The 25,600-nt window shown below is 37.3% G+C and overlaps 1 protein-coding gene across 7 annotated transcripts in view; it reads right to left on the reverse strand.

Annotated features, from left to right (window-relative positions):
• Positions 1-2,384: 2,384 nt before the first annotated feature.
• LOC140597377 (small G protein signaling modulator 1-like) overlaps positions 2,385-25,600 on the reverse strand; it is a 75,302-nt gene continuing 52,086 nt past the window's right edge. For 4 of the 7 annotated variants that reach the window (XM_072745640.1, XM_072745632.1, XM_072745637.1 and 1 more), the window contains one exon: positions 2,385-7,822. The gene's annotated coding sequence lies outside the window, so the exon portion shown is untranslated. Of the gene's footprint in view, positions 7,823-8,393; positions 8,523-25,600 lie in introns of all 7 variants that reach the window. The other 3 variants (XM_072745634.1, XM_072745636.1, XM_072745633.1) reach the window with 1 other exon arrangement.

The following is a 25,600-nucleotide window of genomic DNA, read 5'->3' on the forward strand; positions in this document are numbered from 1 at the left end:
TCTTAATGTCAAAACGGCACAGGCCAGATTTGAATCTGTCTGGGTCAGGCAAAAATTGCTCCAGGTTGCTTGCAGGAATTGTCTGCTGGATAACAAACACTTTCCTCTCTCTAGACTTCAGAGGATCCAAACACATCCAGGCCTCCCCTTCTCAATTACCTTCTTCCCTATCCCTTACCCCAATTTGCTCTATTAATTAATTTGTACTTTTATAAAGTTTCTCTTGCCAGAATGTTGAGCAAAAATCATGTCTACCATTTCCACACAGCAGTTATTTCTATCTTCTAAGTTCCCTCCCTGTCTTAACTCCTTGGCATCCATTGTTTTATATTCTATTAGCTCATATGGGCAGAGGACTTGGCAGTTTGTAAAATGCTTTCACACATCATCTGATCCTTGTGATGTCCTTATGAGGTAAGCATCACAACCAATGTGTTTCCCATTCTCTATGGGAGATAGTTGAGGTCAATGAGCCTGAGAAACTTGCCCAGGACCCACTGCTGGGAAGTGGTAAACCCTATAAGGCAGAAGGAACACCATGTAGAATGACTCAAAGGCAAAAACCAGTATGGGACATTTGAGCCAGTGCCCACTGTTCATTATGGAGTATTAATGTGTAACACATTGGTGCCTATTCATATTATTTATTCTTTTTGATTCATTCTTGGTAGGTTTTATGCTTCTAGAAATGTATTCATTTCTTCTAGGTTATCAAATTTGGTGGCATATAATTGTATATGGCAGTTATTTTCTGATCATATGCATTCCTGTAGTGTCAGTTGTAATGGCTCCTTTAGTTTCTAATTTTATTTATTGAAATCTTTTTGTCTTGTTTAGTGTAGCTAAAGGTTTGAGAGTTTTATCTTTCAAAAATACACGTACATTTTAAAGATTTGTTTTGAGAGAGAAAGAGAGAGAGAGAGAGCACACAGGTGGGAGGAGAGAGAATCTCAAGCAGGCTCTGCACTCATGACCTTGAGATCATGACCTGAGCTGAAACCAAGAGTCAAAGGCTTAACTGACTATACTACCCAGGTGCCCTGATATATATATGTTTATTTATGTATGTAATATGTATGTCCAATGTGGGACTCAAACTCATGACCCCAAGATTAATAGTCATATGCTTTACTGATGGAGCCAGCCAGACACGCCTGTTTTATCTTTTTGAAAAACCAGCTCTTAGTTTCATTGATTGATCATTTTTTATTGTTCTTCTAGTCTCTATTTCTTTTATTTCCAGTAAATACCAGTGCATACCTTACTAGGTATGAATCTTTTTCAGCTTTGTCCAAAGGTTTGACATTACCCGTCCAATTAAGACAATGAGGATAATATATACTACTTAGATAAAACTCAGCGCATCACCTGCATGTTTTGCTATTCATTTTGCCCTCTCTGACATTATACACACTTTTTACCCCATCATCAGATGCTATGTCCTTTAACCCACTGATTGCAACTTATTTTAAAGTAACTCTTAACTTCTCTCTGATAGATAGCTAAAGTTTTGATGGAGTGACAAGGAGTTGTAAAGCATAAAAAATTTTAGATACAAAATGGCCCTTTTGTATCTAAAGGATAACCTTAGACCCTATAAGCTCTCTTGAACTGTCTATTTCCTGTAGGCTTTGCCCACTACTTATTATTTTTCCAACACTAGCAAAATGACTATTTCATACAAATATTTAAGTGTTTTGTTGAATTAATGGACAATATAAAATGTGTATCGGGGGTCCCTGGGTGGTTCAGTGGTTTAGTGCCGCCTTCAGCCCAGGGCGTGATCCTGGAGACCCGGGATAGAGTCCCAAGTTGGGCTCCCTGCATGGAGCCTGCTTCTCCCTCTGCCTGTGTCTCTGCCTCTCTCTCTCTCTCTTGTGTCTCTCATGAATAAATGAATAAAATCTTTTAAAAAAGTGTATCTAGAACAGGGATAGGAGAAGAAAAGAGAGAAAAAGGCAAACATACTGGGGAAAGTTAGTTGAGAAAATGAATTCTACCAAATGGCTCATTTTTGTTAGGTACCAAGTTGAAAGTACATCCTCTTTCTTAATTCTTACTCTGCCTTGTCTTCACCTTCATCAAATGAAAACAAACAAACAAACAAACAAATAACTAAAGTTGATCTATGTGAAGTTATACAATGCCTTAGGGTTTTTTAGAACATATAAGTATAATGAAATTGGAACCATTAATTGAATCACACAATAATTCTACAGAGAAGAGAAAAAAATGTATTGAAAAGAAGAAACTGGTTCATAAAATAAGATTAAAAAATACATCTTTTAAAAATAAGATTAAAAAATACATCTAATCTTTTAATAAGATTAAAAAAATACATTTGAGTTTCAAGTTTAAAAAAATGCCAACACCAAAGACTGGCATCGAGTGGTAACAGTGGCAGTTTATTAATAATCTGTCATGTAAAGCTGACACAGTATATGCTGAATTCTGCTCTGCTTTACAATGAAATCCCATCCATTTTATTACTACCAGAATTAAATATGTTCTATTGAAAGGCTTTAGTAAGCTTAAATATGATTTAAAGTTCTTTTTCCAATACATTTATTGCTTTCCTAACACCTTATTATCAAGAAGTCAGATCAACAAAAGTCTAATCTTGATTCTCCCACATATCCATGGTATACCAAACAGGGAGCAAGATAAAACACACATGTTTATAGGGGTTGATAGGTTTGCCTTTAGACAAATGGAAAAGTCATAGCAACTAAATTACTTGTTTCTGACACGTTGGGAGCAGGGAGGAGACTGCTGGAAATAATATAGGGTAAGTATTAAATAATAAAGGGTAAGTATTAAAAGTTACACCTGTAGAATTCACAGATGGATAATTTTTTTAATCAGAATTAGGTGTGAGCTATCCAGATAGGAAGAATCTATTTAAAGGTGTAAAAAGGTGATTGTCCATATTCAGACTAAAGGATTTGGAGGAGGTATTTTATAAGTAAACATCAATGAACCAGATTTTCATAAATGGTAATTGAAGTTAAATTCCATTTTTTCTACGTATTGTTCAGTTTGGCTATGCAGGATTATATCACCACCAGTTACCTAACATATTTTACATGACCTCTGTTAGTGTCAGGCTTCCAAAAGTGTGCTATGAGGATCTGAGGGAAGACAGGCTAAAAAGCATATGAGCCAGTCCAATTAGTAGAAAGGTTAAGAGTCATTACACAGTAAAACAACTGGAACAGAGTTCAGGATTTGGCATAGCGATCAGTAAAGAAATAAGTAAAACTCTGTACTATAAATATGTTGAGTTAGAATACTAGTTTTCATCCATCAGATAGTTAAGAGTATTCTTATTACTGAATAGTAAGACCATAATCTCAGATACACTTGTCTTTATTCCATGATTAAAACGTTTTTCAAATGAAACTTGAGAATTTGTGTCTATTTCCAAAATCTCAGAATAGAAATATAAATACAAAAGCTCTGCAAGATTTCCAACTTTAATCTCTTTCATTGAAAATATTAATCATCAAGTAGCAATATTCTAACACCTACTACTAGATAAGAGTGCAGAGAGGAGGATGTGGGGAAAGAGGATACCAGGAAGTAAGTATACTACCCAAGATAAAATTTTGCCATGGATAATAGAAATGAAAAGGTGTGTGTGAGTGTATGTGTGTGTATTTCTCATTTATTGGAGAAAGCATTATATAACGGTACTTGTTAATAAATTTCTACAAAGAAGAGGTTTACAAGTTCAAAAGAAGAATAGAAGAGAAGTAGAACAGCAGAAGCCTCAGTTTTCCCCATTCTAAATTCAGGCAATTGGAAGTGACAATTTTTAAAGTTTCATAATTCTCAGATAGACAATTCCAAGTGAATTTCCATAAACCATAATTGACTCATGATCATTGGCTAAGTAGCTCAACATGTAATTCACCATGTGAATATAAATGGAAACTTTGGTCAAAATAAAAGTGTCTTAAAAAAATAAATAAAAGTATTTTTTGTATAAAATATTCAGAATATCAAGGTGAGCACTTCCTAAGGAGCTGGATTTGTTGGCATTATGTGTGCAAAGTGTTAAAGAGAAAGTACATAACACTGGATTTAGGAAAACCTCTGGGAGCATGACATAATGCACATAATGACTGTACTGTAGCCATCAGCTTCCAGGTGGTGAAGGGTTGTAGTGTGCTGTGGTAAGTGGTATGTTGTGGTAGGTGGCATGTTGTGGTACGTGTGTGTACACATGCACACAATGGGTCACACGAACAATTACATTCTTTTGCTTTTTTCTTGTCTATTTTCGCCCCCCCCCACCCCCCGTTTCTTATTCCTGACCATACTATGGGCACTTGCCTTTTTGGAAGCTAACAAAAACTCGTTAGCTTCTCCCTGAGCTATTGCTTAAATAATTTCTTTTTTCCCCGTCTCACTCACTCCTTAAGCTTCATTTGGTATAGTGAAGACAGCATAAGCTTTGGAGGCTATCATGCTGGTAACATATGGAAAAGTTATGATTATCTGAGAATCACAGACTTTTAACTATGTACAATACGAGAGTCCCCTTTTCCTCCTTCACGTTTTAAATTCCTTGTTTCCTTCCCATTGTGCTTACATATAAAAATATACTTTGTTCTTCATTCTGCTCCAAAACAATTTCCCAAACGGTATTCTAAACACAAATCTGTGTCAGAATCCTCTTGGGACGCTTGATGAAAATTTCACTTCCGAGGTTTTACTCTAGATCTTACCAAATCAGACACCTTGGATGGTATGGGTACCTGGAAATGTGTGCTTTCATAAGCTTGCTTTGGGAAATGTGCACATGGAAGTTGCATACAACTGATCTAAACCATTATGCTTACGCAGTGGTTTAACAGTCTTGTATTAGGTTCTAGAAACTATTTTCTGAGAAAATCTTAATCATAGCTGGCAGGCTGCCTTCTAAATTTAACATAAGAAAAACTAAAAGTGGGAAATGGAATTAATTGCCCTACGCAACAGTTCAACCTGGACGGAGATGATTGTGGGAGCACTGCACTCACTTGAATAACTCACCAGAAACCTGTGGCTGACTCTTCCTTTTGTGATTTTTGATCGTCATTCTGGATTCCTTGTATTACATGTTACTAAATACTAATAAATGTATTGCTTATTCATCTTTTCTTTCCCTCCTATATCCTAATTTTAGAAGAAAAATATCGTAATATAGTACAGAAATCATAAAGGACAGGGTTTATGGGTAAGAAGACAATTTTGTCACTCTTCTCTGAAAATTTGAGCATTTAAATGACAATGTGACAATATAATAAATATTTTTATTTCTTTAAATTTGTAAAAGAGTTTCCTGAATATTTCTCACTGCTTGTTTTTTATAGATGAAATAAACTGCTTCATATAGTAGAAGTAAGACAGCATGACATGTGGTTTGTCATTTCAAACCACAAATTCAATTATTGGTATATGAAAACACATGGGTATGTTGAGTATAGTTCCATAGGATAACTTTTAAAAATTATATCAGAATATTGTGTGTGTCTTCAGTTACATGATTATTTTCTCTAGGAAGATCATAGGGCTTCAAATGAATGAGTGAAACACACTTGGCTAGCAATATTTTAAAATCATTTTTGTTTCAGTTAAAGTCACTGATGCTGACTATGAAAAAAAGAAGTATTACATTTTGACTGTCCAGTTTCCCCTTCTCAGAAACTATGTACAATCAAGGCCATTTTGTATGTGTTTCCTTTGCTATCTTCCCATCTCCATTGGCTTTTCCTGGGAGTTTAAGTGGCTGTCACCCCCCAGCACTGTGCAACACCTCTCTAGGGGCCAGGAATATCCTGGCTTTTCTCATACAACAAAAGGAAATCCTTTGAGGTCTAAAACATTAAGTTTTCCTAAAGTAACTAGAAAAAAAGATAAGAGAGCCCTAACCAGAAGCAGTTGGGTTTATGGAATACAGAACCCTAATTATCAGCTACTACAGACTGGCTAGGCTGTCCCCCCATATGTCATATCGTACTTTCTCCCATCTCTTTTAAGGGAGGAGAAGTTCCACATGTAACTAGCTATCTTTGAAGAAAACAGATGATGTTTTATCCATGTGCAGGATAAAAGAAATCTTTCTTCTTTCTGGAGGGTCAGTGATATATTGTCCAAAGTCTCAGATGTTTCAGCATTTACTCAGAAGTCTCTTTTATTTTTATGTAGAGTAAACAAAACATCATCCTAAAATTCCAGAACTCAAAAAAACTTAGAAATCAGATTATTCCACTATCACATATTATAAATGATAAAATGAAGACCAGAAGGCTATACTTCTAGAAAATCTTACTAGATGGAAACATTCCCCTTATCTGCCTTCACTACTAGCAAACCTCGTATTCTCTCTTTAAGATCTAGTTCAAATTTTCTATCTGTGAGGTAGGACACTTTCATTGACTCCCACAGGCACTTATTATTACCCTGGCCTCTCCTATAACATTTGTTTCATATCCTTCTAATACGATCTATCATCTCTGGTACACCTCTCTGGCTGTGAAACCTTGAGCGAGTTTCATATCTTAATCTCAATTTTACTGCAATAAGCAACAGTCCCTCTCTCGGGGATACTATAAGGATTAAAATAAATAATCATTGTAAAGGATTTAGCACATTTCCTGGTACATCATGCATGCTCAACAAATCTTAGTGTTGTCAGGCTAATTTACGTATCCACATGTCCTTCCCTTTCACTAATTGGGGAGTTCCAAAATGAGCTCTTATTTGGTCAGTAGCCCAGTGACTGGCACTGGGTGGTGCACACTTTACCCTCAAGAAGTCTGCATTGAACATGTTAAAGAATGAATCTTTGTTTTGTTTTGTTTTGTTTTGCTTTTTTTGTTTGTTTTTTTGAAGAATGAATATTCTTACATGCCTGGTCCCTCATAAAATCCTTTCTCTGTCATATATCCTTCAGAATAGGCACAATGCCATTTAATCCCTTAATCAAAATTATTTCCAAAAGTTTAAAATAAAACATAGAATAAGCCAGTGCTTTGGTTATGTGTGTCCTTAGCAAAGTCAGGATTTTCTGTTTTACTTGAGAAATTTCATACCAAGTATAATTAATGTGTCCTTCTATGATTTCTCAAGAAGAAAATGTAGTCCCACCCAAATATATTGGATTTTATCCTTAATTTATATTCAACCTTTTCCTGATGCTGTGATTTGACCTGAAAGTATTGAAGTTATATCTCTATTTCATGCGTGGGCAAATGCTCTAGCCATAGTATTCAAAACAATTTTGCATGGCAAGCTTTTTCTAGAACATTTTACCTGTCATGCTTGAAATTTACATTAGAAGAATAATTGACTTCCTTACTTAATGATATCTTTAAGGAACTATGAAAATTCATGAATAAAATTCTATTTTAGAATAATTTGAAGTAAAGAATCTTACTTTAATGATTCAGTTAATAGATAAACGCATACTTAAATATAATAAAACATGCTGTTATAATTATCAATTTTGAAAATAATCTATGATGTGAAAAAAATCAATATTCACAAGGATAAACATGTTTACTCTGTTACAGACTTACTGTAAAATTATGATGCCGTAGGAAACCCATCTCTATCACAGACTTCTATCTGGGTAGTCATACAGATCCTATGAACACAGGAACCCAATGCTATTAATAAGAGACAGATTAGAGGGATCCCTGGGTGGCGCAGCGGTTTAGCGCCTGCCTTTGGCCCAGCGCGCGATCCTGGAGACTGGGGATTGAGTCCCACGTCGGGCTCCCGGTGCATGGAGCCTGCTTGTGTCTCTGCCTCTCTCTCTGTCTCTGTGTGACTATCATAAATAAATAAAAATTAAAAAAAAAAAGAGAGACACGTTAGAACCTCTTCAGGTTAGAAACAAACTTCACAAAGATTTTTGTTTGAATTAGGTATTAGTTGATTATAAATGTTATCACTTATAACAGAGGAAACTCAACTTCTTGGCTTCAGAGACTTATCAAAATAAAAAGCCCCCCTTAGCTAAAAATTTTCATATAATACTTTCAGGGATAGTCTACCTTAGGTAAATGCATTTTACAGATTTTAGAGCAGGGGCAAAAAAGCTCATTTTAAAGATCTACACTCAAAAAAGAAAATTAGCATTGCCCCTAAATTATAGATGTTCCTAGCTTGTGATTTCTTCATTGATTCAGATATTATGAAATGGCGTTTTCAAGTTGGCAGAAAGGGTAACGGGAAGGTGGATCTCATTTATGCTGCTTCAAAATATTTAGAGCATTCGTAATTTCTCTCCCCCCCCTTTCTCTCTCTCTCACAAACACACACACACACACACACACACAATTATCTCCTATAAGTATAAATATCCAGCACAATAGAAGTATCAACAGAATAATAATTACCGTATCTTTTAAAGTTGCTATATATTTTGGAATAATAATAGGTTTTCCTCAGTCTCCTCAGACTTTCACCATCCTCCAACTTGTTCCATTCATTTTACAATAGTGCAGATTATTGTCCGTTCCAGAGTACTTAGCAAGAATGTTAGGAAACCAGAAGAATTTCTAAGTCAAATTCTTAATGATAACATTGTGGTTTCTTTTAACACTTTACTTATGAGCTAAATGCTCGTGGTCTTACTCTAAGCACACAATGGAGACTTATTGATTTAACTTAAAAATAGATTGACCTCTTTGAATACAGCAAAAGAAATAAAGCACCTCTTACTCTTAAGTTTATTTTGAGATAACAAGGTATTCATAATGACATTATCTTTCTTTGTAGCCCACCAGATTGGAATAAGATGACGTAGTTGAAATGAATTCATATTCTGGAATGCATTCTATTAAATACAGTATATTTGAATTTTGTAATAATTATACATTGAAATAAACTCACTAATCAGTGAATGATTATAACAAGTAACAATACATTTCAAATAAGCATGCTTAGCTTATTTATTTGACTCTGAAATCAAAATTTCGAGACAGACTTCCTTGATTTATGATGGGGTTATATCCTGATTAACCCATCATAAATTAAAAATGTCATAAGTTGAAACGCACTTGTACACCTAACCTACTGACCACTATAGCTTAGTTTTAGCCCAACTTAAATGTGCCCAGACCACTTACGTTAGTCTATAGTTGGATAAAATCCTTTAATAATGTTGATTGTCTCATGTAATTTATTGAATACTGTACTGAAAGTGAAAGAGATTGGCCATGCGGCATAAGAATGGTTGTCAGTGTGTCAGTTGTTTACTCTTGTGATGGCATTACGGGCCAGGAGCTGTGGCTCACTGCTACTCCCTGGCATTGGGGGAGAGGACTGTGCTACATACTATCAGCCTGGGGAAAGATTCAAATTCAAAATCTGAAGTATGGTTTTTATTCAATGTGTATAGCGTTCACACGATTGCAAGTAGGGTATCATATGCGTATAATGAATTCTGAGATAATTAGGGTTTTAATATTACCATATTCTTCTGTTGCAGACATAAATTATGGTTATTATGGGTAAAAAAAAGGAGATCTTTGAATGAGAAGCCATTTGATTAAATTCCAAGTTTTTCTGTATTTATTAATCATGACTAATCTGATATGCTGTTCTCAAGATTATAACTAGGGATATGCTGGACAAAAATGGAGTGGGATGGTCTGAAGTAAATGCAAACAATTCTTATGGGCAAAATTTCAGATAGAATGTGTGAGAATACACGTCAGTTTATGATAGTGCAGATAGATATAAGTTATGATATAATTATGCTATTAAATAAATGAAATGAGGCATCAGGGACGACATGCTACAAACACAACTGCAAGGCAATCAGCTGTCCCACCTTCACAAACAGATTTGAGGAATGACAGGAAATTTTTGATTGCCGATGTTTTCAACCTTGCCAAAAAAGGAAGATACAAATGTATAGAAACTTCCTTGCAAGTTAATGAGGAAAAATGGTCCATTTTCATTTCTCTTCTATCAGATTCTCTCGTTTTGAGATGTGGTTTTCTAGAGACGATGATGGTAATGACAGAAGTTTATAGAGCTCTTTCAATTTTCACTTATTCTAGTAAATTCCTCCTTCTATATTGTTCTTACTTGTGCTTATGTTCAACTGCGAAAGGTCATGTGAAGGTTAGAAATTCTTTGCTCAATAAAATAAACTTTTCCTATTTTTCCCCAATTGTTTATTTAAGAATACCAGCCATTGCTACTCCTTTCCATTTGTCACTGCCCTGATCACACTGTAGACTCATTTTATAATCCCAAATACTGTTGAAGTCTGTTGTATAAAAATAGATTTAATCTCAACCCCGTAGAATGCAGAGGTCTCAATGGTTACCATATGTCTTTGCAGTGTCAATTCATACATATATTTACACATATCAACCTAGAACAATTAGCTACAATTGGGTTGCTAGATCATTGGCTTGAATGAATCCCTGGAATGTCTAGTATTTAATCTTTCTTCCCCACTTCTAATTTGGTTTTTATCTAAAGTAATAACTCCAAATCCATACTCTGAGTAGAAGAAAGTAAAACAATACATTCTCAATCCCAAAAGCAGTTATTGATTCTTTTTTAAAAAATATTTTATTTAGGGGATCCCTGGGTGGATCAGCGGTTTGGCACCTGCCTTTGGCCAGGGCGCGATCCTGGAGTCCCGGGATCGAGTCCCGCGTCGGGCGCCCGGCATGGAACCTGCTTCTCCCTCTGCCTGTGTCTCTGCCTCTCTCTCTCTCTGTTTTTCATAAATAAATAAATAAAATGTTTTTTAAAAGATTTATTTATTTATTTATTTATTCAACTACTGAGCCACCCACGCATCCTGAGTTATTGATTCTTTTACTAGCGCCTGTCTCCCAATTTCATCTTGACCAACTCAGTTGTGAATGTTTTTGCTATATAATCAATTGCTCTAATCTAGGACTCATGTTTGTTGTCTCTTTTTCTCTCACCCTCTACATTCAATCAGTTATTAAGTCCTTTTGATTCTGCCTCCAATAGATTGCAAATCCATGTCAGTGGTCCCATCCTGGTCTAGGACATCATATCTTTCTCTCTTGGAAATCTTCAAGTGTCTCCTCCTAAATGCTCTTTCCACTTCTAGTCTTACTTCCCACTAATTCATTCTCCATAAAGCACTTATCTTAAAACATAAATGCAATTACCACACACTTTTGCTTAAAAGCATCCAGTGGCTTCCAATGGCATTTACAATGAAATCCAATACACTTGTTATGGACTACAAAGCTTACTTCATTTCAAGCCCCTCTCCTTTTTACGTACTATGCTCCTGCTACACTAACATTCTTTTATTTCTTTGGACATTCCAAGCTCCTCCTTAATTCAGAATCTAGAAGTCCCATTATACTGTCTTTCTATCTCCATTTCTTCATGTAGTGAGCTCATCTTTCATGAGTTTACTTTCATGAGTAAAGTTATTAATTATCAATTTCTGTATTCATTATTCTACATTTGAGAATATTTTCCTTCATGACATTTATCAAAGGTGAGATTTATTTTGCACGTTTAATTCTTTTTCCCCCATTAAACTGTGAAATAAGTAAGATAAAAACTTTGTCAGCTCTGCCATTGTGAGATAAGTTAGACATTTTCTCAGCACAGAGTGAATTCTTCCTAAATTTGTTAATGGAAAGAAGGAAAGAGAGAGAAAAGAAAGGATGGAGAGAGAGATGGTTGGAAAAGGAATGTGTTTGAGAAACAAATGTTTGATTTAGCAAAAGAAACCCGGTAATCTGTCTAGCTCACATACAATTGTTTTTCTAGATAGCAAAAATTTACAGGGTATCTGCTACTGCCAGATGTTGTGCCAGGAACTAGAAAATATTTCTGTTTTTCATAGGGGAACTCTAACGTTACTTTAGGAGTTCAGTGAAATAAATATACCATTGAATAGGTCAACAGAAATAAAAGAAAAAATAGACTATTTCGTGTGTCCAATCATTTTATCCTGAAGTTCATTCTTCATTTATGTACCAAAGATTTTTTGTTATATATTTTTTCAGACTTTATCTCTTTTTGGTCTTTTTAAAGGGTGTTCGTGCTCTCAGATTATAATTTTATTGTATTATTCAATCTTTTAATTTTGAGTTCAGACTATGCATAATAAAACAATGTACATGTGTATAATTCTTTAGTTTATACCACTTTCCTTCATGTAGCATGTTAATTACACGTCTTTGAACTCTTTTGCCCCCAAGCGCTGAAATCTCTGTGAAAATCAAGTCAAGTGCCAGTATTTAACTGGCATCAATTACTTGTATCTGTGATATGTCTCTACCGCATTGTTCCCTTTAACTATCATTTACCTTCAGGGATGGCTTCATAAATCAAATCCTGAAGTATTTGTGTAAACCATGCTGTATTTCACAGGTAAACATTAATAAACTTGTTATTTAACTATTTGAAATGGCTAGTGGAGGATCAAACCTATCAATGCTACATACAGTCTTTGTACCAATCATCAAGATACCTTTCTGGTTTCACCACTGCTCCCCCTGCTCTAATTACCCCACATAGATCAGTAACTTAGTAAAAGTAAAAATCACCTAATTAGCTTTTAATTAGCACACACTCCATATTTCATCATCTTTGGCTATCTAAAATAGACAAGCAGATCTAAAAGAAGAAAAAAAAAGCTCTTTTTTAAAAAAAAAAACAGATACAAACACCACACTCTCCAAATATATGAAAGTAAATAAAATACAATTTTTAGCCTTAAGGATTTTAACCAATAAGCCCTATATTTTTCTCATCAGATTTTTCACTATTATAAAGATTTTTAAATGATTGCTAATTATTAAAAACAACCTATTATATATATGGTTTCTTTCATACTTTCATTGCTTAGGAGTTACTCCAAAGTTAATGATGGCTTGTATTATGGACCCAGAGATTTTTTTTTTAAATGGTCAAAATTGGGTACGTGAATATGAAATTATCGAACTTTCCATTTTAAGTGATTATCCAATTATGTCTCATTACGTTTCTTAAGTATTTCAACTATTCTGGAGACAGTTGAAGGTATTTAAATCAAGATGAATACTTCTTCACATGCAATTCAAACCATGCACAATAGAACAAAACAGTCTGTGGCAAGCATATACACATTTGCATAATTGACTCCGAATCTTAAGGAAGACTTAATACTGATTTTTACACTATTATTCCTATCAAGCACAAAACAGGTATGCGATGAACTTCCGTGTCATGGAAAACTTTATACATATACATGTCTATACATAAATCTCAAGGCAAATAAAATCTCAATGTAGTACATAATATTCTGTAGTTAATCCTTTAGACTATATTTATCATGGCTGTTATGTGTTTATGCAATTTATGAAACGTGATATTTTGGAGACAACTAAGTACATTTTATTAATTTTATTTGAATGCTAAGACTAAATTCTGAGTTTTTTTTAATGATTCTGTAGATTATTTATTTTGCAGGCTTCACTTAATATATGCTGGAAATAAATTATCATAGTACATTAAGAGTTAAAGTCAAATTTTGATCTTTATGTTGCTGAATGTTCATTTCAAAATTGTAACTGATGGAGGGGAGGGGCAAGAAGGCGGAAGAGTAGGGTCCCCAAATCACCTGTCCCCACCAAATTACCTAGATAACCTTCAAATCATCCTGAAAATCGACGAATTCGGCCTGAGATTTAAAGAGAGACCAGCTGAAACGCTACAGTGAGAAGAGTTCGCGCTTCTATCAAGGTAGGAAGACCGGGGGGAAAAAGAAATAAAGAAGCAAAAGGCCTCCAAGGGGGAGGGGCCCCGCGAGGAGCTGGGCAGGAGAGCCCCGTCCTGGAGGAGCAGGAGCTGCACCAACCTTCCCGGGCGGAAAGGGGCTCGCAGGGAGTTAGAGCAGGACCCAGGAGGGCGGGGATGCCCTCGGGCTCCCTGGGACACTAACAGGCACCTGCGCCCCGGGAGAGTGCCCCGAGCTCCCTAAGACGGCAGCTCGCACAGCGGGACCCGGAGCAGCTCGGAGGGGCTCGGGCGGCGGCTCCGCGGAGGGGGCTGCGGGGCGGGAGCGAATCCAACAGCGCAGGCCCCGGAGCACAGGGCGCCGGGACACAGCCCAGGATCCGGCCTCCCCCGGGACAGGCAGAGACCCAGAGGGCCCAGGACAGCAAGGACGCTCCTGCCCAGAGCTGAGCAGATCAGCGGCCCCGCCCCGGAGCCTCCAGGCCCTGCAGACGGAGAGCCCCGGAGCTACTGCGGGGGCTGAATCCCGGTTCCCAGAGCTGCCGCCCCACTGTGGCTGTTCCTCCTGGGGCCTCACGGGGTAAACAGCCCCCACTGAGCCCTGCACCAGGCGGGGGGCAGAGCAGCTCCCCCAAGTGCTAACACTTGAGAATCAGCACAGCAGGCCCCTCCCCCAGAAGACCAGCAACACGGACCAGTTCCAGGGGAAGTCAAGGGACTTAAAGTGTACAGAATCAGAAGATACTCCCCCGAGTTTGTTTTTTTTTTTCTTTCTGATTTCTGATTGCTTCCCCCACCCCCCCTTTTTTTCCACCTTTCTTTTTCTTTCTCTTTTTCTTCTCTTTTTTCCTTTTTTTCTTTTTTCTTTTTCTCTTTTCTTTCCTTCTCTCTCTCTCTTTTTCTCCTTTTCCCAATACAACTTGTTTTTGGCCACTCTGCACTGGGCAAAATGACTAGAAGGAAAACCTCACCTCAAAAGAAAGAATCAGAAACAGTTCTCTCTCCCACAGAGTTACAAAATCTGGATTACAATTCAATGTCAGAAAGCCAATTCAGAAGCACTATTATACAGCTACTGGTGGCTCTAGAAAAAAGCATAAAGGACTCAAGAGACTTCATGACTGCAGAATTTAGATCCAATCAGGCAGAAATTAAAAATCAATTGAATGAGATGCAATCCAAGCTAGAAGTCCTAACGACGAGGCTTAACGAGGTGGAAGAACGAGTGAGTGACATAGAAGACAAGTTGATGGCAAAGAGGGAAACTGAGGAAAAAAGAGACAATTAAAAGACCATGAAGACAGATTAAGGGAAATAAACGACAGCCTGAGGAAGAAAAACCTACGTTGAATTGGGGTTCCCGAGGGCACTGAAAGGGCCAGAGGGCCAGAATATGTATTTGAACAAATCCTAGCTGAAAACTTTCCTAATCTGGGTAGGGAAACAGGCATTCAGATCCAGGAAATAGAGAGATCCCCCCCTAAAATCAATAAAAACCGTTCAACACCTCGACATTTAATAGTGAAGCTTGCAAATTACAAAGATAAAGAGAAGATCCTTAAAGCAGCAAGAGACAAAAAATCCCTGACTTTTATGGGGAGGAGTATGAGGGTAACAGCAGACCTCTCCACAGAGACCTGGCAGGCCAGAAAGGGCTGGCAGGATATATTCAGGGTCCTAAATGAGAAGAACATGCAACCAAGAATACTTTATCCAGCAAGGCTCTCATTCAAAATGGAAGGAGAGATAAAGAGCTTCCAAGACAGGCAGGAACTGAAAGAATATGTGACCTCCAAACCAGCTCTGCAAGAAATTTTAAGGGGGACTCTTAAAATTCCCCTTTAAGAAGAAGTCCAGTGGAACAATCCACAGAAACAAGGACTGAATAGATATCATGATGACACTAAACTCATATCTGTCAATAGTAACTCTGAACGTGAACGGGCTTAATGACCCCATCAAAAGGCGCATGGTTTCAGACTGGATAAAAAAGTAGGACCCATCTATTTGCTGTCTACAAGAGACTCATTTTAGACAGAAGGACACCTACAACCTGAAAATAAAAGGTTGGAGAACCATTTACCATTCAAATGGTCCTCAAAGGAAAGCAGGGGTAGCCATCCTTATATCAGATAAACTAAAATTTACCCCGAAGACTGTAGTGAGAGATGAAGAGGGACACTATATCATACTCAAAGGATCTATCCAACAAGAGGACTTAACAATCCTCAACATATATGCCCCGAATGTGGGAGCTGCCAAATATTTAAACCGATTAATAACCAAAGTGAAGAAATACTTAGATAATAATACACTTATACTTGGTGACTTCAATCTAGCTCTTTCTACCCTCGATAGGTCTTCTAAGCACAACATCTCCAAAGAAATAAGAGCTTTAAATGATACCCTGGACCAGATGGATTTCACACATATCTACAGAACTTTACATCCAAACTCAACTGAATACACATTCTTCTCAAGTGCACAAGGAACTTTCTCCAGAATAGGCCACATACTGGGTCACAAATCGGGTCTGAACCGATACCAAAAGACTGGGATCGTCCCCTGCATATTCTCAGACCATAATGCCTTGAAATTAGAACTAAATCACAACAAGAAGTTTGGAAGGACCTCAAACACGTGGAGGTTAAGGACCATCCTGCTAAAAGATGAAAGGGTCAACCAGGAAATTAAGGAAGAATTAAAAATATTCATGGAAACTAATGACAATAAAGATACAACCGTTCAAAATCTTTGGGATGCAGCAAAAGCAGTCCTGATGGGGAAATACATTGCAATACAAGCATCCGTTCAAAAACTGGAAAGAACTCAAATACAAAAGCGAACCTTGCACATAAAGGAGCTAGAGAAAAAACAGCAAATGGACCCTACGCCCAGCAGAAGAAGAGAGTTAATTAAAATTCGAGCAGAACTAAATGAAATCGAGACCAGAAGAACTGTGGAACAGATCAACAGAACCAGGAGTTGGTTCTTTGAAAGAATTAATAAGATAGATAAACCATTAGCCAGCCTTATTAAAAAGAAGAGAGAGAAGACTCAAATTAATACAATCATGAATGAGAAAGGAGAGATCACTACCAACATCAAGGAAATACAAACGATTTTAAAAACATATTATGAACAGCTCTACGCCAATCAATTAGGCAATCTAGAAGAAATGGACGCATTCCTAGAAAGCCACAAACTACCAAAACTGGAACAGGAAGAAATAGAAAACCTGAACAGGCCAATAACCAGGGAGGAAATTGAAGCAGTCATCAAAAACCGCCCAAGACACAAGAGTCCAGGGCCAGATGGCTTCCCAGGGGAATTCTATCAAACGTTTAAAGAAGAAATCATACCTATTCTACTAAAGCTGTTTGGAAAGATTGAAAGAGATGGAGTACTTCCAAATTCGTTCTATGAGGCCAGCATCAGCTTAATTCCAAAACCAGACAAAGACCCCACCAAAAAGGAGAATTACAGACCAATATCCCTGATGAACATGGATGCAAAAATTCTCAACAAGATACTAGCCAATAGGATCCAACAACACATTAAGAAAATTATTCACCATGACCAAGTAGGATTTATCCCCGGGACACAAGGCTGGTTCAACACTTGTAAAACAATCAATGTGATTCATCATATCAGCAAGAGAAAAACCAAGAACCATATGATCCTCTTATTAGATGCAGAGAAAGCATTTGACAAAATACAGCATCCATTCCTGATCAAAACTCTTCAGAGTGTAGGGATAGAGGGAACTAACCTCGACATCTTAAAAGCCTCTACGAAAAGCCCACAGCAAATATCATTCTCAATGGGGAAGCACTGGGAGCCTTTCCCCTAAGATCAGGAACAAGACAGGGATGTCCACTCTCACCACTGCTATTCAACATAGTATTGGAAGTCCTCGCCTCAGCAATCAGACAACAAAAAGACATTAAAGGCATTCAAATTGGCAAAGAAGAAGTCAAACTCTCCCTCTTCACCGATGACATGATACTCTACCTAGAAAACCCAAAAGCCTCCACCCCAAGATTGCTAGAACTCATACAGCAATTTGGTAGCATGGCAGGATACAAAATCAATGCCCAGAAATCAATGGCATTTCTATACACTAACAATGAGACTGAAGAAAGAGAAATTAAGGAGTCAATCCCATTTACAATTGCACCCAAAAGCATAAGATACCTAGGAATAAACCTAATCAAAGAGGTAAAGGATCTATACCCTAAAAACGATAGAACACTTCTGAAAGAAATTGAGGAAGACACAAAGAGATGGAAAAATATTCCATGCTCATGAATTGGCAGAATTAATATTGTGAAAATGTCAATGCTACCCAGGGTAATTTACACGTTTAATGCAATCCCTATCAAAATACCATGGACTTTCTTCAGAGAGTTAGAACAAATTATTTTAAGATTTGTGTGGAATCAGAAAAGACCCCGAATAGCCAGGGGAATTTTAAAAAAGAAAACCATAGCTGGGGGCATCACAATGCCAGATTTCAGGTTGTACTACAAAGCTGTGGTCATCAAGACAGTGTGGTAGTGGCACAAAAACAGACACATAGATCAATGGAACAGAATAGAGAACCCAGAAGTGGACCCTGAACTTTATGGTCAACTAATATTTGATAAAGGAGGAAAGACTATCCATTGGAAGAAAGACAGTCTCTTCAATAAATGGTGCTGGGAAAATTGGACATCCGCATGCAGAAGAATGAAACTAGACCACTCTCTTTCACCATACACAAAGATAAACTCAAAATGGATGAGAGATCTAAATGTGAGACAAGATTCCATCAAAATCCTAGAGGAGAACACAGGCAACACCCTTTTTGAACTTGGCCACAGTAACTTCTTGCAAGATACATCCACAAAGGCAAAAGAAACAAAAGCAAAAATGAACTATTGGGACTTCATCAAGATAAGAAGCTTTTGCACAGCAAAGGATACAGTCAACAAAACTAAAAGACAACCTACAGAATGGGAGAAGATATTTGCAAACGACCGCTCAAAGGGCTAGTTTCCAAAATCTATAAAGAACTTATTAAACTCAACACCAAAGAAACAAACAATCCAATCATGAAATGGGCAAAAGACATGAAGAGAAATCTCAGAGGAAGACATGGACATGGCCAACATACACATGAGAAAATGCTCTGCATCACTTGCCATCAGGGAAATACAAATCAAAACCACAATGAGATACCACCTCACACCAGTGAGAATGGGGAAAATTAACAAGGCAGGAAACCACAAATGTTGGAGAGGATGCGGACAAAGGGGAACCCTCTTACACTGTTGGTGGGAATGTGAACTGGTGCAGCCACTCTGGAAAACTGTGTGGAGTTTCCTCAAAGAGTTAAAAATAGACCTGCCCTACGACCCAGCAATTGCACTGTTGGGGATTTACCCCAAAGATTCAGATCCAATGAAACGCCGGGACACCTGCACCCCGATGTTTCTAGCAGCAATGTCCACAATAGCCAAACTGTGGAAGGAGCCTCGGTGTCCATTGGAAGATGAATGGATAAAGTAGATGTGGTTTATGTATACAATGGGATATTACTCAGCCATAAGAAACGACAAATACGCACCATTTGCTTCAACGTGGATGGAACTGGAGGGTATTATGCTGAGTGAAGTAAGTCAATCGGAGAAGGACAAACAGTGTATGTTCTCATTCATTTGGGGAATATAAATAATAGTGAAAGGGAATATAAGGGAAGGGAGAAGAAATGTGTGGGAAATATCAGAAAGGGAGACAGAACATAAAGACTCCTAACTCTGGGAAATGAACTAGGGTTGGTGGAGGGGGAGGAGGGCGGGGGGTGGGGGTGAATGGGTGACGGGCACTGAGGGGGACACTTGACGGGATAAGCACTGGGTGTTATTCTGTATGTTGGTAAATTGAACACCAGTAAAAAATAAATTTATTTAAAAAAAGAAATATAAAAGACAATCTGCCCTCAATTTAAAATGTCTTTCAGAAGTACAAATTATATGTATGATTTTATTTACAAATCACACAAGTAAGTATATAAACTTTATCATTAATAAAATTGGGGTCTCTTGTTTTGGCAAGACTATTCCACGATGAAGAAACTGGATGGGTCAGAGAAAGAAGGCTTTGAGACTGAGAAAGATGTAATGAGCAGGAATGAAGATACATTGGCTTGTGTCAAAGAAACTGTAGGTGGGAAACTCCCAGTGTCTGAGAAACTAAGGGAAATAATAAGAGAGAGGAAATAGGCCCTTAAACATCTCTGTAACTCTAACATGGAGAGGGGAGGAAAACGAGGAGAATCAAAATCATAGTTAAAAGCAAAGAAGTGGACAAAGGCAAACACATGTAACCACCCCCATTGCAGGTTTCCAGCCTATTAGAGTAAGAAATGAAAAAAACCATAACTTTAAAGAAAACTATAAATGCTATCACTAGTTGATAATGGCATATTAATTGTACTGATTTAACAATATTTTGTATTGTTTGACCTGATAATTACAGAAATGTGCATCCTTAAAGAATTACTGAAAAACAAAAATACTGTAGAGGTGCAAAAATTAACGTGTAAAGAATCTTATAAAACTAGAGAAATTCAACAGTACAGAAAGTCAAGAAACAGGAAAAATGAAAAGATCAATGATCTGTGAAAAATAGAAAATAGAATGATGTGTCATAGATGGTAATGGAGAAAGTAGTTTCAGTTCAGTAGTAAAAGTGGACAGGAAGAGGCATGTGGAAAGGAATAGATCGGAAGATAAAGAGATATGTGAAAAAATTGGCAGCAAAATAGGGAAATTTCAGAATGTTAAATAGAATATAATGTGCCAAATACTGGGGATCCCTGGGTGGCTCGGTGGTTTAGTGCCTGCCTTTGGCCCAGGGCGCGATCCTGGGGTCCTGGGATCGAGTCCTGTGTGAGGCTTCCGGCATGGATCCTGCTTCTCCCTCTTCCTGTGTCTCTGCCTCTCTCTCTCTCTCTCTCTCTCTCTCTCTCTCTGTCTCTCTATGTCTATCATGGGTGGCTCAGCAGTTTAGTGCCTGCCTATTTATCATGAATAAATAAATTAATAAATCTTTAAAAAAAATATGCCAAATACTAAATTTGCAGTGTTGATAAAAGATTGTTCTAATTTTCCTTGTTAGCATAACTAATAATTTTGATCTTTATATTTTAATCTTGTTCTAATTTTCCTTGTTAGCATAACTAATATTTTTAATCTATTGATTCTTATATCTTTTTCTTTTTTAAGAAAGATTTATTTATTTGACAGAGAGAGTGCATATGAACAGGAGGACACGCAGAGCAGGGGGGTGGGGGGGGGAGAGAGAGAGAGAGAGAGAGAGAGGGAATTTCCAGCGGACTCTCTGAGGAGAGAGGCAGGGCTTGGTTAAGATCTCTGAGACAGAGACCCTGACCCAAGCTGAAATCAAGAGCTGGTCACTTAACCGATTGAGTCACTCAGGAACCCCTGTCAGCATCTTATATATATTTTTTTATTAAAGATTTTATTTATTCATTCATGAGAGACAGAGAGAGAGAGAGAGAAGGAGAGAGAGAGAGAGAGAGAGGCAAAGACACAGGCAGAGGGAGAAGCAGGCTCCACGCCGGAGTCTGATGTGGGACTCGATCCTGGGACTCCCCGAACATGCCCTGGGCCAAAGGCAGGCACTAAACTGCTGAGCCACCCAGGGATCCCATCATCTTATATTTTACATCATCCCTCCTATTCATATAAAGTTTGTGCACAAAAGCCATGTATCAAGATTAAAGATATTTTTCCTGAAAATGATTATATACTCAGAACTTCAGGATTTTACTGTTCTAAGAAAATCTCAATTAACTTCCTTAGAAATCAGATTTTACAGAAGCGTATTTTGTTGCTTTATAATTCATTTTTGAATTAAATCCACTCCAAGTTTTCTATATTTGCTTACCAAATTAGAAACCATTTAAATATAGAATATGGTTTGCTACAATAGTAATGATACCTGAACTTAGTCTGGGATGTATTTTTTCTTTTTCTTTCTTTTTAAAGATTTTATTTATTCATGAGACACACACACACACACACACACACACACACACACACACACACACACAGAGGCAGAGACACAGGCAGAGGGAGAAGCAGGCTGTATGCAGGAAGCCCAATATGGGACTTGATCCTGGGACTCCAGGTTCATGTCCTGGGCTGAAGGCAGGCGCTAAACACTGAGCCACCCAAGGAACCCTGGGATGTATTTTTTCATATAGATTTGTTCACAATCTATAACAATCTGGTATTCTACAGAGTTCTGAGTACAGAAATATTTTTGAGTTAAATACTGAATGTAGCATAGCAATATTTACTCAAATTATAAATTGGAAGAGTTGGTTAAGATATTCTAAATTTGAGAATTTGTCTTAAAATTAGCATATATACATTTTTTTCTGTAATAACCAGTACAAATTATAGTGTTGTTCTCTTGTATTCAAAAACTAGAGTGTGAGATTCTTTGTTAAATTATCTCTGTATACGTAACACTGTAATTCTTCTTGGCATTTTTATGCAAACAATATAAAAAAAGTTTTCATTTTAAAATGTGTCTAAAAATTATTTGATACTCTTCCCTTCAAAAGTGGAGCTCAGGGGCACCTGGGGGCTCAGTTGTTTATGTGTCTGCCTTCGGTTCAGATCATGATCCTGGGGTCCTGGGATGGAGCCCTGAGTTGGGCTCCTGTTCAGCGGGGAGAGTCTGTTTCTCTCTTCCTCTGACCTCCCCCTGCCCCTGCTCATGCTGGTGATCTCTCTCTCTCTCTCAAATAAATAAAATCTTAAAAAAAAAAAGTAGAGCTTAATATCCCCCTCCTTGAGTATTCTGTCCAATTGCTGATTGTCCTGAATAGTCCAGGGTATGATAAGCAACAGAGAAAAGGAGAAAGAAAAAAATGGCATTCTGGCACATATGCAGGATTTCAGCTCCACTTGGCTTAGGTGAACAGATGACTGTTCGGGCGTATGCCCCCAAAGTCCCCCACTCTGCCCTCAATATCAAGAGCCTCACAACTAAGGCCCGTGCTTTGATCACAGCACAGACATGCAAAAATAGGAGTGGAAAGGTTATCAAGTAAGAAACGGCTCTCTCTTCTTCTGGTGGATGCAGTGGTATCTTAGCACTGGACTGAAGCCCTCCTTCATCCTGTTAGACTGGATCTCTCGTGCAATATGCACCCTGAACTACCATAAATGTAGGAAAAATCAAAGGGAAAATGAGTGAGGGCAATATGAGAGGGAGGAGCGGAAGGAGAGGAGGTGGAAGCCTGTCCTTTACTACTTTTTTATATTCTGAATTCATTATAAATAGAAACTACTGCTTCCCTTCAAACTCCTAACTCCAAATGTGGTTTCTTGCCTTTCTTGAGACTATATTTTGTTTTAAAAAGTCATTTTTAAATAAAATTATTAAAAAGTAAAAGTTTTCATGGTAGAAGAGTATGGAAAGCAATAAGGAGTTTTTTTAGAGGTAAATACAAATCTTTTGTTTAACTCCTTCCCAGACCTTTTTAAACTTCTATTAAAAGAAGTCTTTAATTTTTTTTTGTTACAAGCTCTGTACAAATTTGTATCCTATTTAAAATGTATTCATAGTATTTCCTTCCTTCCTTCCTTCCTTCCTTCCTTCCTTCCTTCCTTCCTTCCTTCCTTCCTTCCTTCCTACATTATTGGTAAACATAATGTGAATGCTTCCCCTATCACTTACTCTGCATTTCAATGACTCGGTGTGTCTCATAGTGGCTTATTAGACAGAAATTTGCACAGGGGTGCACCATGGGTTTGAATCCTGGCTTCATCACTACTCAGGTGTGTCATTTTGACAAATGATCCAAGCTTTAGTATTTTTTTTTTATCTAAAGTGCCCCCTAGCCCAAAATTTAGCTCCCCACAATTCTTAGTTCCTAATCCCGCCAAACTGGAATCTTTTGAGCTGAAAAATGAGAATAAAATTATACTACTATTGGAATGATAGCAGCACTAGATATGCATGACAAGTGTTTTCATCTCTAAGGAACAATGTATTTAATTCCATGATAGCTAGGTCTTAAAGATATTATTTAGCACCTCTACACCTCCATATAATTAATATTAATATAATATAGCAATATATAAATCATTACATTATTATTAATACATTAATAATTAAATAATTCTATACAATATATTAATACATTGATTTATCATTCATCAGTTTATTCTATTAATGTGAGTAGCATTACACTTTTAGAATCCTATAAGAGGTAACATTCTCTGGGTGTTATGTGTCAGGTACAATACTGAACAGTGCCCTTGTATTGTCTCACTGACAATATGATAAAGTAGGAGCTCACGTGATGCCCATATACAAGGGCACTCACACTTTTCGTAAATGTTGGAGCTGTGACTTTAACTGATACTAATTTAAACCTAAAGTCCATGTCATTAACCATGATGCATCATGCCCTAGTGGGCTTCTCCAAGGCCACCAGAACAGTCCTGAGCTTTCCTGGGCCAAGTTTTGATACAGTTCTCCCTCCAATATCTACGGTATCCCCTTCTAGAACTTGTTACTATAGACTGGGTCTCCTCACTTTCTCCTTCAGTTATCTCAATCTCTTCTTCTTATATTCTCTCTCCCTCTTTTTTAAAAAGATTTTATTTATTCATTTGAGAGAGAGATAGCAACAGAGAGCATAAATGGGGAGAAGAGGGGGAAGCAGGCTCTCCTCTGAGCATGGAGCCCAAGGAAGGGCTGATCATGACCTGAGCAGAAGGCAGACACTTAACTGACTGAGCCACCCAGGCACCTCTCTTCTTCTTCTATTCTTATCTTTATTTCTCTGCACTTCATTCTGAGTGATTTCATCAAATTCATTATCTAGTTTACTATTTTTCTCTTTGTTTTTCTCTGTTTTAATCCATATTTCTGAAGTTCCAGTTATTATTATCAGCATTTCAGACCTTCTGTAAAATCAGCACATTTCTCTACATAGCAATAAGTTAGAAAATATAGCCAAATATATGCTACCATTCACAAGAAAGAAAATGCTACAAAATATATAGTTGTTAAGTGCAGAATATTTACAGATTTTATGTAGCAAATTGTGAAACCCAATGAAGGGATATTAAAGAAGACTTGAAGAAATGGAGAGATATATTCTATTAATAAAATTGTTTAACATTGTTAATATCTCAATTGCTGTGTTCTTATGTGTGTGACATACAGACTAATCCAACAAAAAAAAAAATGGTATCACAGCAGTACGAGAAAACACAGGAACAAGGGGACTTGCTGGTTTATAGCACAAATTATTTAAGAAGATAATAATGAAATTTAGGATAAAACTGAATAATGGTAAGAAGGAGTATAATTGACAAGTTTAGGTAAAAGAACAACAACAACAACAAAACTTACACCCCAGTCTGTTCTTTATCTAGACAAACACAATAAACTCTCATTCTCTGTGGCAGGTGACTCATAGATCTCATTCATTCATCCATTCATTCACGCATAGTTTGCCAGACGGCCTGGGTTTTAAGGAGTAGTCATATCATGGAGAATAAATATTCTAATCTTGCACACGGGTGTGTGAACAGAGTCGTTTATTTCAGTGTGAGAAGTATCTAACAGAACCTGTGTCATTGTAGAGGAAGGAGCTATGAACATAGTTTTGACATCTGCCTGCTTCCTCCTATCCAACAACCAAGAGGCCCTCCCTACAAAGAGTATCAACTGTTTGATGAGCTCCCTTTATTCTTTCTTCCCCACTTATCCTCAGGCTGAATCTCACAAGACTTGGCGAGTATTCTACAACAATTATATAGAA

Source organism: Vulpes vulpes, unplaced genomic scaffold (genome assembly GCF_048418805.1).
Source record: "Vulpes vulpes isolate BD-2025 unplaced genomic scaffold, VulVul3 u000000698, whole genome shotgun sequence".
Classification (NCBI taxonomy): Eukaryota; Metazoa; Chordata; class Mammalia; order Carnivora; family Canidae; genus Vulpes; species Vulpes vulpes.